Source organism: Pteropus medius, unplaced genomic scaffold (assembly GCF_902729225.1).
Source record: "Pteropus medius unplaced genomic scaffold, Ma_sr-lr_union100, whole genome shotgun sequence".
Lineage (NCBI taxonomy): Eukaryota > Metazoa > Chordata > Mammalia > Chiroptera > Pteropodidae > Pteropus > Pteropus medius.
This window is the reverse complement of record NW_024353906.1, coordinates 948,681-966,206: the sequence shown is the minus strand read 5'-3', so window position 1 is coordinate 966,206 and position 17,526 is coordinate 948,681. Positions and strand designations below refer to the sequence as shown.

General features: G+C 43.6%; 1 protein-coding gene across 13 annotated transcripts in view; it reads right to left on the bottom strand.

The window, feature by feature from the left end:
• Positions 1 to 17,526, bottom strand: part of PLEKHA7 (pleckstrin homology domain containing A7) — a 191,821-nt gene that overhangs the window by 84,804 nt on the left and 89,491 nt on the right. Inside the window, exon 1 of one of the 13 annotated variants that reach the window (XM_039851515.1) lies at positions 4,952 to 5,197. The exons of 11 other annotated variants lie outside the window; for them this stretch is intronic. The gene's annotated coding sequence lies outside the window, so the exon portion shown is untranslated. Of the gene's footprint in view, positions 1 to 4,951; positions 5,198 to 17,526 lie in introns of those variants that run through there. One more of the 13 variants, XM_039851511.1, reaches the window with a different exon arrangement.

Sequence of the window (17,526 nt, the reverse complement as noted above, 5' to 3'; positions counted from 1 at the left end):
CTTCACTTCCTGATTTTCTAAAACCCATGAAGAATCTCATGCTATAACCCTGTCTCAAGACACATTTAGCAGGAACAGACAAATCCCTTGAAATACCTGTTCTTAAACCTGAATTGCCACCTTGATCCTTGGTAGTGATGGAGATGGCTCGGCTAGGAGCCAGGTGGCTGGTTTCAGGGGAGCACAGAAACTCTCCTCCATACAAGGGCTTCTGTTTCTCTTCAGGCTACTGAGAAAGTGACTTGGCAAATGAGGTAAAACACAACCCAGTCTTTATTCTCTGATTCCGTTCTTCCCTAAGAGCAGCCCCTCCACGTTGAATGGCAGCCAATCTCGCCTGGGAGAGGACAAGGAAGCACAGAAAGTGACAGGGAAGGATGATCCCCGTGAAGGCGGGTCACAGGTAACCATCCATGTAAATAAGCACGTCTTCACAGGCCCTGGGCTGGGAAGGACTTGGGTTAGGCCCTAAGGAAGTCCAAGAGTAAACACAAGAGATTTGATAAGAGAACAGAGTGAGGGCAGGGGAGCAGTGCAGATCAACCTGAGCTCAATGTAAGGAAGAGCCCACCTACAACCACAGACGGGCTAGTCAAAATGTAAACGAGTCCTGTAGTTTATTGCAACGTTTTTGCAAGATTAATTTTCTATGCACATAGACCTTGACTGTAATGTCGGCAGTGACTCTGGCTGGTTAAACATAAAGGTACCAGTTACTTAGCACGCCAATTTTTCGACATGGCAAGAAGTCCTGGAGTTATGTGAGTGGTGCTCAAGAGTAGAGGTCAGAGCATCTTGATAAATTTGGTTTTCTGACAGTGGTGGTATTGGTATGCTGAGAGTGTGCCAAAGCTGCTCCGTCAGCATTAGCTCTTATCTGGCCCATGCTATAAAGAGAAGAAACAGCTTAAAATGTAAGAAAAGTATCCAGCCTCAAAGCCTAAGGAGGAACTCTATTGAGGTTCTTCTCATTGGTATGCTTGGCAGCATTTGCTACTCTGGACCTTCCATTTAATCAATGCGGCTCCCAGAATATTGTTAAGAGTCACCCTGCAGGCCTGAAGCCACTTTAAGCACTGCCTCCAGGCTTTTTAAGGCACTTACTATCTTTGTTCCAAACCCTCATATCTCAAGAAAACCAAGGATTCTGGGTAACCTAACAAGCTCCTTGTTAGGCCCCAAAATTGGTAACTGAAACTCCAAGAACACAAGAAGTTGCCTACCTGCCTTCAGTTCTCATTTGGGCTGCAGAGCAAGAGACAGCAACCAAGAGTTGAAAGAGAACTTCCACATCTCCTCAACATTTCTTAAACCCCTTTTGTTTTACTTAACACTTTTACAAAATCGCTCGCTTCCTGCAAAGTGTCAACACTGATTCATGTGGAGTTTCCTCGGGGGTTGGGAATCTTACCAAAGTGGTCTTTGGAGCTTGCACTATTTTGAAAATGTCACAATTTTCAACTGCTCACTGCATACAGGCATTACTCTGACAGGCTCTTCTTCCAGGGGCATGAAAATCAGGCCTTGATGAGCCAACACATAGTCCCCAAACTCTCTCCAAGTGGAAACACATTAACCAGCCTCCTTTGATATTGACCTGAGCAACAAGTCAGCCCTAGGGTCAGAAGATGTGGGTTCAAACCAGGGCAATCCACCTCACTTCCCAGCCTCAGTTCTTCCATTTGCAAATAATTAATAATTGTAATATCCTTCTGAAAAGTTGTGAGAATAAAATGAGGGAACATACATTAAAGAGCCTCGCACAATGCCCGGCCTAAAGAAGGTACTCAATTAATGCTTGCTGAACCTGACTGTGCTTTGACTATGGCAATGACTACTGGCATCTAAATTTTAAGAGGGCAAAAACAGAATACACCTCACTCCCACCAAACTTGATATTCCTTCTCCAGGCTTCCATCTCCATTAACAGCATCACTTAGAGTAAAATCCAAGCTCCTTACTTTGGCTTAGAAGATCCTAGATGACTTGACTCTTGCTTAGATTTTCCTCTTCTTGTACCACTCTCCTCTCTACAAACCTGACCTCAATCTTACTGGCCTTTCTGCTCCTTGCACGCCAAGCTCTTTCCTACTTAACAACCTTTGGACTAGCTGTCCTTTCAGCCTGGATGCTCTTTCCTCCATACTCTCATGACTGGTTTGTCATTCAGACCTCAGCGAAATCATCATCATCTTGGAGCCCTTCCCAACCACCCACTGAGGTAGGCTCCCAGTCGCTTCATATCATGTCACCCTATTTTAATTATCACTATTATTTTCCTTACTTATGTGTTTGATTATTATCAGTCTCCCTAACCTGTATTCCAGGAGACCAAAGACCGTGCCTGTCTTTTCACTGCTATTATTAGCCTATAACAGTGTGGCACTGTTATATCAACTGAATTAATGAAAAATGACAAATGGGAGTCTTAAAGTGAGGCCATGCCTCCAAATGGGCTTGCTAACCCTATAGAAGTCTGGACTCAGGTAACAAAGAGACAGGAACCTAAAGGGTCATAAACCATCAAAAGGCAGGGGTGTTCTGTTTTTACTGCCAGAGGAAGGAAAGATGAGACATCAACATGCCAACAATGCTTTATCCTTGGCTCTCTATCAATTTGGAGAAATTAGCCCTCCCCTGCAACATCCCCCCACCCCTGCAAGGGACAGTTAATATACTCAACAGGGAGAATCAACGACTGGAAAACAAACACCGGAGAGGAAATTACTGAGTGATTAAAAATACATAGGTGGATAATACAAACATCACCTGTGTCTCCCTTTTGTGAACTGGGAGAGTATTTGGTATGAAATCTACAATTTGGTGACAGATTATATGCTCTCTCATATTGCTCTCTACTTATTTCATGTGTTTGTTCTCCCCCCCTACCCTTACCCCCAATAAGATCCTAAGGACCTGGAGGACTGGGAGCAGACATTCACTTATTTCACGTGTATCCCGTAGCACAGAACAGTAATACCCATGGATAGGCACTTTAACTCCTTCATCTCAACAGCCTGAGTACAAATAAACATCACCCTCAGAGAGAGGCTGTACAGAGCCCACCTCATTTTTTGATGTCAGCAGCCCAATGTATCACAGATCCCCCAGAGAGAGTGAGTGAGGCAGAGGCCCACAGGCTCTGATGAAGGATCCTACATCCAGGTTGGAAGACTCCACTAGCCTTGGGGAGCATGATGCAGACCAAGGAAGAGGCTTCCCCACTCCCACCATACCTGACTCAATCACAAACGCAACTAGACAGACACTGAAATCCAGCCAAATCCCAAACTCACTACCTAGAGTGGCAGTCAGCAACTTCTCTCCTTGCCCAAAGGTGCCAAAAGGGGCAGAGCCTGGTACAGACAGAGCTGGGCATAGGTCACAAAATCAACTGAGGGAACTTAAAGCTCTCACAACTTGCAAAGAGAGAAATCTGTCCTTTCCAAACTCTGAGTTTACCAGACTGAAGTCTTCCAGTATGATTTGAAAAGCTCTATATTTCATTAGGTTCTCCAGATGTTTTCGGGTCCACTCAGTGGCTAACACATTTCCTAAATTACCTCTTTTGAGCCAATAACTCACGCTGCAAACTCATCTGCTTCCCACATTCCCGCATGGGGCCCCGGTACATAGGATTGCTACTTGGCTAATAGGATGTTTTAATTTTGGCTTCATAAGACCTCAATAATCACAAAAATATTAAAGCCAAACTCCTGACAGAATGAGGAAATCCAACCCAGATAGCCTCCCCTTCTCTAATTCTTTTTAAAAGAAAGTTGGCAGGAAAGCATTGTAGTCAAAACCCAGCTACCAGCTTTGTTACTACCAAACCAATTTCAGCCCCAGAGCAATTAGCCTCTCTGGGTCTTGGTTTCCTCATCTAAGGAGAGAGTTGGACTCTCCATCTGGAGAGGCCACACATGAGGCCTGCAGAGCATGAACCCCAGGCTGTTCCACTGTACAGACTTGATTTCAAATCCCAGCTCTGCCGTCAACTGGAGGTGCATGACCTTGAATAAATCAATGACCTCTCTGAAAGTTGGTTTCTTTATCTATAAAAAAAGAAGACCATTCCAACTTGACAAGATTGTTATGAAGAGTGCTGATAATGTGTCTGGCCTATAGCAGGCATTCAACCTTCAGTGCCTGTTAGATTTATCTTTTGCCAGCTCTAAAACTCCACTCTAATCAAGTTGTTTTGCCTTTTTCCATGTTGCAAACTCCAGTATTATTAGCCTGCCATAGAACAGTGGCTCAAGAACACATTTTCTTCCTTCTGAGTTAAGGCACAACACCAGCCTCTTATTTAAACTTCTATTTAAAGAACTCGCCTGCCAGGCTAAGTGGTTTAAGATCAACAGGCGCCTTCCTTCAGCCACACTTCTGTCCCTCACTGGCTTGAGCCCCAGAAAAAAAAGCCTCCCCAGCAGGCTGCACTGAGCTAGGGGTACACGCTCTAGAGGGCTTTTAAAACTGCCCAGGAAACAATTTTGACCTCAGAGAACACATAGTTCTATGCTTCTGTTCAATACTCTTCAAAAGTCAGGATCCTTATGTATAAAATGAGAAGGCTGGAGCTGGTGATGTTTTATGGACCTTCCAGCTATAACACCTTAAGACTGAGGTTCATCTCAGACTACTGCCAGAGCCACAGACTGAAATGTAACAGCACTAGACGTAATTGAAAACACAAAGGAAAGAGGCAGAACAGTTGTCCTCCCCAACCTCACTCCCAACAGAATATCCTTTGTAATGAGCTCAGGGAGGTGTAGTTAATGATAATTTTGTCCTATTTATTCTCAATTAAATCAGATTGTTTTGTTTTTAACTGTAGGCGCTCCCAATCAAGCCACCCAAAACTCCCTTTCTCTCAAGCATTACCTGACTTTGATAAATCAGAATACATGGCAGAATATGTGAATCTCTACGAAACCTGTACAAGACAAACCTGCTCTCCTGTTCTCGCTGGAAAACGCAGCAGATGCACTCACTCTCTCCTTGAGCTCCATGCTGGCCTTATGAAAAACCCCAGTCCAGGGAGATAAGGCCTTGCAGAGGCTCCCAGTCACCTGCTTGCTCTCAATTTCGTTTCTCGAGCAGCGGCTGCCTTCCAAGGTGTTACAAATCCAGCAGCCACTTGCTCCTACTCATTCATTCTCTTTCCTCCCCACCCCTGACGCAAAATCTGGCAAAGATACAGGAACATATTTCCAGCTCTGAGTCACCGCCCCACTGTGGCCTAGCAGAGCACTGGCTGGGGGTAAACAGTGAAGAAGGCGCTTGGTGTTTCCAGGTCCCAATTCTTCCGTTCTTGAGACTGTGGGGTTGGCTGTCCCTCCGGAAACAGGACATAAGAAACATCCCCATCTATGAGCTCTGGAGTCGGAATGAATTGCTCGGTTTTTCTCTACCACGCTGTGGCTGAAGTCAGCCCCAAAACAGAGCCTTTGATGGCAAAATGATCACTCATTTATCACTACAGATATTCCCCGCTTTTCAAAAGTTCCAGTTATACCATTCACCCTACAGAAGACCTACATTAGTACCTGTTTTAAATAACTGAAAGAAATCTGAAGAGGATTTTTGCTTTTAAGAAAAGGTGAAAAGCAAAAATAGTGTTCAGCATTTGTTTTGCAGCAAGCCATTGTAGAGGAAGGGTGCACTCCGAGCAGCGAGTGTCACTGCCAAGCTCCTCCCCAGGGACCTATACTCGGCATCAGGCTATCATAACTCTGAACGTGTCTGTGAGCATCTATGCTCATCTCAACTTATTTTGTGGATTCCTGCTTTTACTATATGTTAATTTCATCTTAGGTTTGCTGTTATTTGGTATGATTTGATAGGTTATTTTGGGGGATCTGGGAATGCTCAGAAATTTTTCCACATAAATTAATGGTAATTGCTTCTTCACTTTATGCCTGAAATTTCATCTTATGAAAGGTTTTATAGGAACGGTTCTACTTTCGGATAGCAAGGGAAACCTGTATTTCCTATGCTCAGGGCTGGTTCAGGAGTTGTGCAGTTACAAGCCACTATATCCACTCGCCCTGGTAACAATCTATGATTCTTCCATCACTGCTTGTGACAGGTAAGGTCTCCTGAGCATTGATTTAACCATGTGGTTCTCACTCCCAGAACAGGCCTGGAAAGAAGAAAAGGAAAGGGGTCAAAAAGAGAAAGTAAGGCAAGTGCCTTTCCTGCTGTGGCTTTACCGCTACAGCCTCAGATCAATACTGTGGCTCATCATTGCAACCTAAGCCTAGATGCAGTCACAATGCAGGTGACCACTTGAAATATAAGCTCCACAGGAAAAGTACTTCTGTTTTTACGGCTACGTTCCAGTGCCTACATAGTGCCTGGCACATAGCAAGTGCTCAATAAATATTTTTTAAAGTTAAAAAAAAATACAAGGGCTTTTATTTTGAGTCAACTTAAGATGTCAGTTTTACTAAAACCTGTATCCATTACTACCATTTTTTCTCTTTAAGAAATCTCCACATCTTTCATAACTTTTACTACTGCCTGTAGTGAGCGGTCTATAGATCTTTAAATGCAGAGATGATTTACTGTGAAACTAATAAAGCTCAAGCTCTAGGGCCCCTCACTTTCACAAGTCCCTTTCAAGGCCCCAGGAAGGACACTAGCGATGTGTTTACATGCTTTCCACAATTTTATATATTTCAAAAGGCCCCCAAAATGTATAAACATCAAGGCTCACAAAATATAGACCTACCACAGTAGAATGAAAGAATAAATGCCTCACAAACCATCCTGACATGTCATCCTAACAAGGGCATTTGGTTTGACAAAACGTGTTTTAACCACGAATGAGATATACCCTACCTACAGACACATCCCACCCAGTCACAAGTCAATTTCTGTAAAGATTGGAATAGGTTTGAGAGCCCAGACTCTATTCACTCAACATTTCCTCAGCCCTGCTATGCGTTTAATACTCTGAGTGCTTTGGGGTAAAACAATGATTAGAACATAATTATCCCCAATGAGTAGGAGCCTATAATCCAATCGAACAGACTGATATAGTCATATATAGATACAAATAAATATATATTTTATATATTAAGCATAAATACAAACATATATAACTATAGATCGGAGTGGGTGTCATAATAGAAAAGTAAAGCATGGCACACCTATTGGCTAAGTATCAATCTGTTAGGTACAACAACCCTGGAAGGTAGATTGTATAATCCCCATAAAGAGGATATTGAGGCCCAAAGGGGTCAAGTGCCATCCCAAGGCCACATAACCGGTAAATGGAAAGGTCAGATTTTACACCCAGGTCTACCTGACTCCAAAGTGTGGGCTTGCTCTTAATGGCTATTCTAAAGGCCAGTCTGGGGAGACATGCTGGCTTCAGAGGTACAGGAACCACATCAAGCACCAGCGGAGGTTGGCAAGCTTCCAAAGCCCACACTCGCGGGAGTTGAGGAACGGGAAGCGCCATGAGCTTATTCATCAGGTGTATAGGTATAACTCTTGTTCACCAAGCAACACCCTAGCAGGAATCAGTGACAGCTACCTAGGAGTCAGAAGAGGCCACGTGTGAGGCTCCCACCCTGTGGCTCTGCCTCCAGACTTCCTTGTCCCTGTTGCCAAATTGATCATGCTGGAGCACAGCATGCATTCCACTGTCTCCTGTTACACACCTTATGTGGCTCCTAAAGCCTCCTTATCTCTCACCACTTCCTGCCATCTTTAACTGCTCACCAGTCCCCAAGTCACCTTGTCTTTCCTACCTCTGGGCTTGGACTTCTGCTGTCCTTTTCCCTAATGAAGTCTGCCCAACCTTCAAGGCCCCTTCTCTTCCCAGTGGTCTTTCCTGATCACTCCAGGCCACCCTGCTTTTTTAAGTCCTCATACTCTCAGCACTCTTCATACAGCAATATTTCCCAACAACTCTTTTCATTTTACCTTCCAAAAATTAAGTACTACATATTACAGAGGGGTATAAACTTAAAAAAGCAGAAGTTCCTTTCCTTGCCTCCAATTCAGTGTCAATCTTAGAGACAACGCCTTTACTGGTTTCTTGTGTATTCTTTTTGTTTTATAACTTTATAAAATGTTTATGCATTTAAAATTTCATATAAACATCTTTTTAGAAAAAAATTCACATAAATAGAATAAAACTAAACATATTATCCTATAACTTTTTACTTTGCATATCTTGAATCTTCGATTCTTCCACATCTGTATGCAAGGGTGAATATAAGCAGTCCCCTCCACACACAGCTCCCCTAGGACTCCCACACCAGACCAGCCCATTGAGAGAGAGGACTAATCTGCTCCAACATGTATCAGAGGTTTCAAATCGATGACATGCAAAAAACCAATTTGTCCCCAAAATTAGTTTTATTTGAGCCACGCAGATTTTTAAAATTGAGCCAAAGTTTAAAAATAGGAAAATTTCATATAAAAATGGAAAAATAAAAAATTGGAAAAACAAAAACTATGGCAATGCTGGGCCTCCAGGCCTTTCCAGTTCACTGCCTACTGACTCCTGATGGTGAGACTGTGGTATTTATCGCCACGCTTGCATTTCTAATTTTCTTACAGGAGAGGAATTTCTTTGTACCCATGTCACAACCAGAATTGGGAAAACAAAAGATAAACAGAGTGGGCCGAGTATTCCAAAAACAAATTGGAGAGCATAAACAGTCTGGTTTTTCTGTCGTTGTTATCTGCTAAGCCTCTACAGACATCTGAGTTTGCAACCCCTACCTTGTACAAACACCACTGATTCTAAAGATCTTCTGTTTAGGAAGGAAACCTATTTTAAAGAGTAAAGATTTCTTGCATAAGAGTAAGAACTAAAAGAAGATGGCAAAAATAAGCCAAAAATTTTCCTTTTCACAAAAAAATCTTAGAACAATCTTCCCAGCAGCAACGGCAAGTGGACTTGCCCTTATCCTCTCGTGACTGGTCACCTGAAGACATAAGCTCCCAGACAGCCAGCAAACTTTCTTGCACAGAGTAAAAAAAACAGAAAGTCACCACCAACAAGTGCTGCTGTCCCTAAAGAATCCAAAGGCAGAGAGGTACCAGTGGCTGCAGCCCCTGTTGGATAACCCAGGGCCATCGTAATTGAAAAGCATCTGACCAGGTACTGCCTGGGACAAGATCACAGATTCCCCTCCACCAATCCCCAAAATACACAGTCCACTGTGGTGTTTGAAGCATGAGCCTTGGAGTCCAACTCTAGACAGCTGCCCACATCACAGATAAGGAAACTGCTCCAGAAAGCAACTTTGAAACATTGCCACCATCTTTTAAAAAAAAATGGTTTCACCATTAAAAAAATTAAAATTAAAAAAAAAAAAAAATGGCTTCTACTAGGTTTTCAGGGGAATCTTAAAAAGTCCAGAATTAGAATGATACTGCATTGTTTGCTCCCAATAATGACATGTGACATAAGTATATTCACTCATTCATGTAACAAATTCTTGAGAGCCAACTAGATGTCAATCCTTTAATCCTGTGATGTGTAGTAATTAAGCAGAGGAAGGGGATGTGTAATGACTCTGTCTCTATTCTGTCAAACGTGAACAAAAAGGATAGTTTTTCAGATTTTCAGATAACCTGTCTTCTTAGTAAAGAGCTGTAAATTCTCAGTTTATTAAGCCAATTTGAGATCTTTTATCAACTGGAGACCTTTTATTGCAGAAGGTAATCCTTGCTTTCCAGAAATCAAAATATTAAAGGTTTTAGAGCTGAAAAGGACACAAGGCTCACCTCATCCAATCTTTTTTGTTTGAGGAAACTGAGGTCCGGAAAGGTCAGAGAATTGGTCAAAGTTACTATTAACCATAAACTAACATTAAGTTCCTGAAAACAAGGATTATGAAAAAAATATTGTTTTTAAAATTAATTTCATGCCTTAAACAAAATTTATTTCCAGTGACTAATTCCTACTAACAAACATAAAAAATATATTTTAGAGCTGGGAATCCTTGTGTCCAGTGAAAAGGTCTTGCACAGAAATCCAGTTCACTTGGTCTGGATTTAAGTGGCATATAAAACACACAGAGGAGAGAAGTCCATCTGAAGACAGAGGCAAAGACTGGAGCAATATATCTACAAGATAAGGAATGCCAAGAGTTGCCAGAAACTATCAGAAGCAAAGAGAAAGGCATAGAATGGATTCCCCCAGAGCCTTCTTCAAAAGGAACCAATCCTGCCATCACTTTGATTTAGGACTTCTGGCTGCCAGAACTATAAACGGATAAGTTTCTGCTGTTTTAAGCCACCAGGTTTGTGGTAACTTGTTATGGCAGCCCTAGGAAATAACATAGAATCTGTACTGGTTTAGTGGCTTCGATTTGCTACAAACCCAATTACTGTCAATAGTCTGGAAAAGCTGTCACAAAGCTACTAGGAACTTGGGATTCATTTAATAGTAGTGTAGAGTCCAAAGCAAGAGAGGTTAAAAAAAAACAAAACATAAAAAAAAAACCATTCTATTTTGTACTGATCAGACTCCACCCAAATAATGTGTTCACTTCTGGTAACCACAGCTACAGGCCAGAGTGGAAAGCTGGTGCACGTCCAGGAGAGACAAGCCAGAACTGCATAGGGAACCAATGGGTCAAAGCCACATCACTGAAAGAACTGGAGTTTTATGACCTGGGAAGACTCAGGATATGTGACTGTTGTCATCATTTCTGAAGGGCTACCATGAAGAAGAGTAATTTGATGTGTTCCCTGAGTTGAGGGCCGAGATGGTAGAACAAGCTGGGATCAGTGGATGGTCACTGGGAGACATATTTTCAAAGAATTAAATGTCAACACTGTCACAGAGTGGCCTCTGAACATCAGACTGGCTGGCTACCTCCTGTTGGTGGAAGTTTTCATGCTCAGGCCAAAAAAACCATTTGGCAAAATGTTGCTAAAGAACACAAATCCCAGGCCCGAAATCTGCTAAGATGACCTTATGTTCCTCTCCAGCTCTGTGAATCTATTCATCCATGAAGCACACCATTTAGCAGTTATGTGAGTAGAGAGATTTCTGAAATACATGGGTAGGATGAAGAGATCCTGAACATTAGGTGATATTGGTGGGAAAACAAAGAAACAGGGCCCTGTACAGAGCTATGACCGAGAACCCATGCCCAGCTCCCAGGAACCTAGCAGCAAGAGCAGGTGGTCACAGCCCTGTCGCGGAGGTTGGGTTAGGCTCCTTAAGCCCCCTGTCACAGGAAGCTTACACCGAGATTGACAATACCTATGTCAAGCCTTTCTTTTAGATACACAGCTTTAACAGTCCAGTGCAGCCAGTACCCTTTAACAAACCACTGGCACTATATTAAAAGTAACAGTCATCATTTTCTGAATACCTGCGAGTGTAACTGCTTGAGATACTTCCATGTATTACCTCTAATGGTCACTTCAGCAGTGCAAAAGTATTATTAATTTAGGGCACTGTGGTTAACAGGGATTAAGTCATGTGCCCAAGGCCATACATTTCAAAAGGATTTAGGATTCCTCTTGGAATCCAAGTCCAGGGACTAAACTCTTTTCCTGTATCACGTCTCCTCCGAACCCTTCTTGGAGCATTTAATTTGTTCAAGGTGAATAACAACACCAAGCAAGTGAGCAGTACAAACAGATGGCTTTCTCTCTCCAGGCCTCAGCCCTCTCTCTGCAAAGTGGGAAAAGGTTGGAGATAACCTGCACAGGGAGCCCTTCCAGTGCTGACACCGGGTGCTGCTGTTCTAGGTTCATTTTCTCCATGTTGCCTCCACACTGATAGGGCTGAGAAAGAGGTGACCAGGGCAAGCGGTAACTCTCTAGTACTCTCACCACAAGGGGGACACAGTAACTCTTCCCATGCTGCCTAGAGGTCACAGCAGCAATGAAAGAAGGAAACCAAGAACAGGCACAAAGTCTGCTGCATGAGCTCGCTCACAGGTGTGCGGTGTAGAATGACCCACATAAATCCTGACATTTAGCACTTCACTCCATAAACCGAGGCTGCGGTCAAAAGTATCAGCACGCAGATCTGAGGGTTAGCTGTGCCGGAGCCCAGGGGACATCCATGAGGAATTAAAGCACAGGGTCTTTGTTTGGAAAAGATAAAGTTGTCAGTGGGGTGTGAGAGGTAAAGCAGTCCAGCCACATTCCAGTAGGAGGAGCCTCCTGCAACTGCTCCCCACAGCCCGCATGCTGTCCTCCCCTGGTTAGGTTTGGGGCACCCTTCCATCCCGCATGGCTGCTTTCTCATACACTGGCTCGAGACCTCCTAAGGCTGCATATTTCCCAGTTGCCCCTCTAAGGGGCTTATTAACAGAACCAAACAAACGGGGACTGACCCAGCGTCCCTCCACGATCTGGGGAAGGGGAACCATCCTACCCTCAGTGCTGGGGTGAGAGAGGACACCGGGTCAGGGCGGGGCTCTCTCTGCCTATCTCACTTCTACAAAAGGGCAAAATGGGATGATTTTGGAAACACCCCCCCAAACCCATTTCCTTCTCAATTTCCTACTGAGGCCTATTCAGGAAGGGAGCCCCTGGCTGAGGAGCAAGACAGGAAAAAGGCGCCTGACCCACAGGACCCAGAGTGCCCGGACTTTCCAGTGAGCAAACCACTGAGCCCAGGTGGAATATCCTGATGGACTTTTCTGGTTGTATTCTGGTATTTCTTTTTTCTTTTTGGTTTGGTGGGGGGCAAAGCAGGACGGGGTAGGGGAGAGGCATCAAAGTCAGTGGAAGAGTGTGAGTTTGGAGCCAGGAACGGGTTCCAGTTTCGTCTCCACACTGTCCATGTGGGATTCGTGAAAAACGTCTAAATGGTGCCTGGCATCAAGGTGAACAATAAGGGTAGCTATTTTATTGCAGTCTCCTCTCCCTAAAGAATGCCTACTAGCTCTCCACATCCCTAGAGAGCCCACCATGCCGGTGTGCCAGACTTCTGCAGGTAGCAAAAATGTGTGTGGGTAGAAGGGTCAGTGGATAAAGAACCACATAAGATAAAAAAAAGAGACAGAGATCCATAAGAACAACTTCAGTAAGCATATCATATTTCAGGCACTCTGCAGGCATTATCCCATGCCTTATTGTAATCCTAGGAGGTAGGTACTATTATCTCAGTTTTATAGGTGAGGAAGCTAAGAATGAGAAAAATTAAGGGGTTTGTGCAGAGCCAAGATTCAAACCTAGGTCCTTTGACTCCATAGGTGGAGTCAAAGGTTGAACTATTCTCCATGAAGACAACATGGCAAAACTAGCTTTTCCAAAGCAAGAAGAAAATGTTGGTACAGGGTAAGGGCTTCATGGAAGAGGCCATTCTTACTAGAGTTTCCATGTTCTGAAAATATATCACCAACCTTCCACATTGCTGTCTGGAAATCCCAGCTCCCTGGTGTGGATACTGGCTGGAAGCCTGAAGGTTAGGACCTAGAATTTGCTGGTGATCTTTAACCTGGAATGACTTCCACTGTTGAAGCAAAAACCTCCTTGACTGCTTACCATCCACCTCTCCAGGCACCCCCTGCTTTGGAGACAGCCACACGTCACTGACTCTGAATCACACATTTAAAATGTGTTTTTCCAGATCCAGACTCAATTCCCCAAAGTCAAACTGTGTCGGTGGAGAGGGATGCAGACAGCAGAGAGAGCTCAGTGAATCACTTTCTCTGCTAGTGATGGTATCTGATGCATGTTAAACGCCTCCCTGCCATTCCTCAAGTGTCTATTAATCAGTGAACCAAGAACACAGAGGGCACCAAGGAAAAATCTGTCATTGCAGGGAAAAAAGCAAATTGTGAACCGCCTCTTTACTAAGGCACAAAGACTTCTGATCCCAAGGTGAGGCAGGGATGGTAACAGCCTGGTCACTGAGACACTTCATCCTACTGGCCACAAAGCACGACATTAATGAGCCCTCAACTAAAAGAGGCAAAACCTACTTCTCCCCAGCCTCTTCTGGTCACTGGCTGGGCCAAGGACAGAACTTGCCAAAACTGGTTAAAAGAGAAACTTTGAAAAGTCACTTGTTCTTGCAGAGCTTCTGCTTCCTCCCCGCTTAAATAGCCCTAGAATTCTGTCAGTCCTCCCCAGCTCGCAAGATCTGGTCCCCCAAGGTTCTGCTGTCCTCTTGCCCCTACTCGTGCTGAATATTCTCGGGGAAAGCTCATTCACTGCGATGGTTACGACTCCTGGAGTGTATCTCCAGTGCTGTCCACTCTCTTGAGCCCTGGGTCCCTACATCCAACTGCTTACAAGGCACTTCTACCAAGATGTTCTCCAGGCTCTGTTCAATCAACATATTCCGAAAGGGAACCCTCTCCATCCTTTCTTTCATCTTTTATTTCCTATCTTAGTGAAATCACAGTTTAGTGATTTTCAAACAGGGGCATTTGGAAAAATGGCAGTGATATATTTGTTGTCACAAAGACTAGGGGGACATTTAGTGGGCAGAAGTCCCTGGGTGCTAAACAGCACTGTCCTGCACAATGAAAATCTGTCCCTCCCCAAATGCGAACAGTAACACCATTTAAAAATGCTGACAGTCATCCTACCTCTTTCCCTCATTCCCCATCAGTCACTGAAACTAGTCTACTTCCTACGTCACCAATCCATCCCACCCTCTCTGCCCCCACAGTATCCTCACTCTCACTGGGATGACTGCAGTGGCCTCTAAGGTCATCATCTCTCTGCACTCACTGGCCCACCTAATCCCAATTAACTTTCAGCAATCCTCCACACAAGTACATGTAATATCTCTAAACCTATACATTGTCGCTCCTTGCTTTAAAAATCATCCAACAGCTCCCCTCACCTTTGGGATAAAGGCAAACACCACTCTTTATCTGTTGCCTGCCTCATGGTTCACAACTCTCTCTTGAATACCCAGGCTCCAGGCATGCCTCAGTGTCTTTGCACACACTGTTCTTCTTCTGGAAAGCTGTCTGTCTCCCTGTCTCTCTGGCGAACTTCCATCTATCTTTAAGACTCAGTGCAAGGGTCATCTCCTCCTAGAATCCTTCTCTGCCATCAGGTGGAGTCAAGTACCTGCTGGTGTACACTGGGATCACAACATTTACCATTTATTTTCCACAACATTTCTTTTGTTTTTTTTACCATCTTCTTCTGATTGTCTTGCTTGCCCTGCCTCTCTGTAGGCTGATGCTCAAGCACAGAGCCTGATATTCAATATGAGTTTGATAAATAGCCAATGAATTAGAATTTAGCTGACAAAGCATCGTCTCCTGCAATATAATGACCTGGAGAGGTAGTTACTGTCATTATTATCGTTTTATGGAAGAGGAAACTAAGGATCTGACAGGTTACATTCTTGTCCAGGTTCTCATAGTTAAGGGGTTGAAGCCACACTGGAACCAGGTTCACTGATAGCAAATTCTGTGCTTATTGTCACACCACCAGTCTACCGTAAAGGTTATAGAATAGATTGCCAGTTGGGGGTGGGAGGTGTCATAAACCTGCCTTCTTTAGACCTGCAGAGTGAGCTCTGGAAAAATCCACCCACATTATAGAACCACTGGGGAGGAATGGTGCCGTCCTCTTCAGGCCTGGGGTGGAGGTGACTTCGTGTGTAGACAGAGCTCTGAAAAACCCATCCACATTACCCAGTTGCATAATATTATCTTTTCCATTATACACACTTCCTACACTCCAATCATACTGTGTAGAAATCCCAAAGCCAGCCGAAGAGCCTAGTTTTACTATCAGAAACTGTCATACTCTGCCTGCATACAGCATGATGGCACCAGTGTACCGGCTGGGCGCAGGAAGAAATGGCGGAGGACTGGTGGTAAGTGGCAGCATTTAAAGTTGCCATGCATTAAGTGCAAGCCACTTTAGACGGGCTGCCCACAGAGAAGGTGTTTCAGGCAAGACTTGCGAGTGCCTGGGAGGAGGCAGAGGCCTCAAAAGCAAGCTGCCCTGTGATGCCACAAGAAAGGCTGCTGGTTCCTAATTACTTTCCGAGAGTTTTCATGAACACTTCACATATGCCATCTTGCTTCAGGAACACAAAGCAATTAGAAATGGGGTTTCAGACTTTGCGACCCCAACCGCGCCACACTGGAGTGCCTTCCCTTCTCACACACGGATTTGGCTCTAATGCGAATTTCAAAGACGATTAAAGAAATGGGCAGTTTGGTTCTGCAAGCTTCTCATGGGGCAAGGAAAATGATAAATGCTCATTTCAGGGCTCTGGATGGCAATCACTACCCACTTCAACAATGTCATCCAGATATCACCATGACAACCACCAAAAGACTTCCTTCCTCTGTGGCAAAGACAATAGAAATTTTAATTAAGGCCATTTTTTTCCTGACTGATGCAAGAAAAACATCAACAAAATGTTACCCAGAAATACATGACAAGGAACAGTTCCAGAATTCAAAAATACTTCTGCTGCTTTCCAGAGTCCCATCATCCATCCCCACCTCCCAAAGCCCAGCCTCCTGCTCTCTCAACAACTCAAATTTTATAGACCTAATAAATTTAGACTCGTCTAGATCTTTTATCAAACAATATAAAACTAGGTAAACATTCCAATTTCATTTTCTGACTATGACTGAGAACAGGATTTTAGTCATTATTTCAGTCATAAAATTCAAAAGGTCTGGCGCAATATTTATAAAGTACTTCCAATAAACTCTGAGACACCCTAAGATTAAACGAGTTCCTGGCCTTTGAGCAGGAATATATCTAGATTTGAACATTTGCTTTGTTTCCCTGGGTGACTTTGGGTTACTTAACTTCTGAGATTTTGCTTCCTCATCTGGAAGAAAGAAATAATGCCTACTTTGAAGCACTGCATGGAGAGGCAGTGATAACTGCAACATGCCAGCACTTGGTCAATAAATGGCAGCAAGCATTATTACCACTCTGCTTTATTTTCCCCTGAAAGAATTAAGACCTTGTCCACTCTTCTAGGAAATGTCTCTGGCACGTGTTGGCTCCCATCCCTTCTTACAGTCCAAGCTTTCGTCTTCTTAATTCAATGTGAAACCAACCAAGATCTCACAGGGTTTTTGTGGATCTTCGCAAATCGATCTTAAAACCTAAGTTTAAGGGCAAAGGGACTAGAATAGCCAAGAGCATTTCATCATTGTAGAAAGTTCTACTGGGCAGTGTAATTCTAGAGTAAATAACTTTTTGTTTCAGCGGGTTTTACTTTGGAGAAATGTGTTCAACAGAGACTAAAATTTAGCACAAAAATGGATATGCAAAGAGAAAATATTTCAATAAAATTACTGACAAGTGGCCTCTAATTGGAGGTGGAGAAAACTGGGTGACTTTCTCTGCCAACCCAGAGTAGAAATCAGGCCAGGGAAAGGGGAGGCAAAGAAGAAAAGCAGGCTGGGAAAGAGGTAATGATCTTTATCAAAGGCCTAATGTGTCTCAGGCACCATGCTATGTGCTTTCCATATGATTTTCATTTAATGTTCACCACAAGCATGTAAGGTAGGTAGTACTATTTATATTAAAGATTAGGAAAACTCTGAAAAGGATAAGTGACTTGCTCAAAGGCAA